General features: G+C 37.1%; 1 protein-coding gene across 1 annotated transcript in view; it reads left to right on the top strand.

The window, feature by feature from the left end:
- The first annotated feature begins 2,465 nt into the window (after positions 1 to 2,465).
- Positions 2,466 to 2,778, top strand: part of LOC113322539 (calpain-type cysteine protease DEK1-like) — a 17,485-nt gene continuing 17,172 nt past the window's right edge. Inside the window, exon 1 of the mRNA XM_026570648.1 lies at positions 2,466 to 2,733. The gene's annotated coding sequence lies outside the window, so the exon portion shown is untranslated. The remainder of the gene's footprint in view (positions 2,734 to 2,778) is intronic.

Genomic DNA, 2,778 nt, shown 5'->3' with positions numbered 1-2,778 from the left:
TTGGCAATTTGAGAGGACTTACTCCAATACACTTTCTAGAGAATCAACTAGACAGTCAGACTCAACCTAGAATAAAGTATATCAAAGAGTTTAATATCTCTAACTCTTAATTCAATCTGCAATCAGCATATTGAAATCTGCGACTCTGATTGAATATAAGAGGAGTTACTTGAACGGTACCAAAGACCAATGTTTAAGTGTCAATCAATGTAAATCAACAACCAAAGGTTAGATATTCTAAATGATTGATCTTAACGCACAACCTGTGATATTTCAATTATATAACAAAATATAATGCGGAAAAGAAATAACACAGACACCAAAATTTTGTTAATGAGGAAACCGCAAATGCAGAAAAATCCCGGGACCTAGTCCAGACTGAATACTATACAAACACTAGCCTACTACCAATTAACTTTGGACTGGACTGTAGTTGAACCCTAATCAATCTCACACTGATTCAAGGTACAGTTGCGCTCCTTACGTCTCTGATCCCAGCAGGATACTACGCACTTGATTCCCTTAGCTGATCTCACCCACAACTAAGAGTTGCTACGACCCAAAGTTGAAGACTTGATAGACAAATCTGTCTCACACATAAAAGTCTATAGGATTGAATAAATCTGTCTTCCACATAAATATCCAAGAGTTTTTGTTCCTTCTTTTCATAAATCAAGGTGAACATGAACCAATTGATAAACCAGACTTATATTCCTGAAGAACAACCTAGTCTTATCAATCACCTCATAATTAACTTAATCGACTAGCGAAACAAGTTATTGTGGAATCACAAACGATGAGACGAGGTTTGTTTGTGATTACTTTTATATCTTGCCTATCGGAGATATAAAATCTCGAGCCAATTATTTCAATTTCTCTCAACACGATCGAAACAGCAAGATCAGATCACGCAACTAATGCATCGATAAATATATTGTTATTACTTTCTATTTCATCATCACCTTTATCAAAAAAAGATGGCTATTATAATATAGTTTGATTATAAGTTCTCTTCCAAAGGGGAAAGTTCGTTCATCTACACCTAACAAAAAAAGTCATGCTATGATCAAGAATCGTACAATTAAAGACTGCGCATCTCGTATCGAAAATGGTGGGCGTTGGATCTTGGGGTTGTCTCGAAGACTTTATAACGACGCCTGACATATGCGGACGTAATGTTTACGTCTGGAAATAGATTTCGCGGAAAACCAGCTATATCCGATCTTGATTGGCCTTTCACCCCTAGCCACAAGGGGGCGTACGTTATATCAACGCCTCACACATGCTACATTATAACCATGTCTGATATCAAGTGGACATGATGTCTACGTCTGGTGGGACAGACGTTATATGTACGCTGGGACAAGCGTACTTTATATCTTCGCTCGACCATTGGGCTGATGCTTTAATCTGCGCCTGTTGCGAGGCGCTAATTATGCTAGCGGCTACTCTCAAATGCACACAATATCTACGCTTGATAATATTTAGTTATGGTCAAGGTTTCTGACTGAATTTGGTCTCAAACCCTAAAAAAATCCAACCAAATTTGAACATACTCCTTCTATTGTGATTATTTTTCTAATTAAATTTGGGTTTGGCCCATAGTTTAGCTCCATGATTGTGGACGCTCTTAGGATACCATATAAAAGTTGGGACAGAGGGTTTGTTGGGTTTTCATGTTCGCGAGTGTGATTCATTGACTTTTAACTAAGAAAAGGTTACACAGTGGTATACAACTAAATTGACTCAATCCTAACCAAACTAAACTTATCTAAAGTAAATTCAATCTTGCTAGACTTACTGAAGAATTTGCATCGTGAATGCACAGAGAGATCGCACGGATCCAGGATAGCGTTCGGTGCATTGGAATAGGGGTGAGACAGAAATGGCCCCCACCCATCCTCTCACATCCTCTCACACGGTGAGAGTGCGATACAAATCCTTTGATGAGTAAATCATTTTTGAAGTAAATTTATCAAACTAGTGTAAAAAGATAAATCTCAACTAACTACTACTATAACAAACTGAGTTTGTTGCAGCAGCAACGGGATCATTTGTCTTATAGATTCTTCTAGGATAAAACAATAAAACCTGCACATTCCAACAATTTGACCATAAAACTTACTTTCAGCGGAACTGCGAAGCTTCATATGGATCACATACATCTATCCATAGCCTGTAATGGAATGCCAAGTGTTTGGAAATTTTACACAAATTCCACGGATAATATTGTGCGTGAGAAGCACTGCCGTCCGAGATATCTGAATCCTAATAAACTACAATTGATACACAATAAAGTTTGATATCCCTAAATAATAACCGCTGATTTGGATTGGTGAAAAATGACTACAGATCCAACGGATGACACTCTAGGGTTTATAGTTTTACCAAATACGCCTAAAGTGGTTACTCTACTCGATTATTTTTTATTTGTCTTCCCCTCATTTTCTCTCCCGTAAGAAAAAAACACTCACAGTGTAGGGTTTCACAGTTTTCTTTCTCTCTCTCTAGAAATCCAAGTGAGAACGTAAAGGAATTAACCAAACCCTAGCTAATTTCATGCTAGTTTCTGTACAAACTCACTAATTTGAGCTCGATTTCACTCAATTTCATCTTCATTTCACCAATGTCGTCTCTCATTCTCATCTTAAAACCCTTATTTGCTTGAAAAAAATCCATGGAGGAATCACTCTTTTCAGCTTACCCCGTGAGAATACGTACTTGAAAAAAAAGGTAAAGTCTTTCTCTTTCTCTTTTTTTTTTTTTTTTTTTTGGGTT

This window comes from Papaver somniferum, chromosome 11 (genome assembly GCF_003573695.1).
Source record: "Papaver somniferum cultivar HN1 chromosome 11, ASM357369v1, whole genome shotgun sequence".
Lineage (NCBI taxonomy): Eukaryota > Viridiplantae > Streptophyta > Magnoliopsida > Ranunculales > Papaveraceae > Papaver > Papaver somniferum.
Note: the sequence above shows the minus strand (reverse complement) of the source record. Positions and strands in the feature narration are given on the sequence as shown.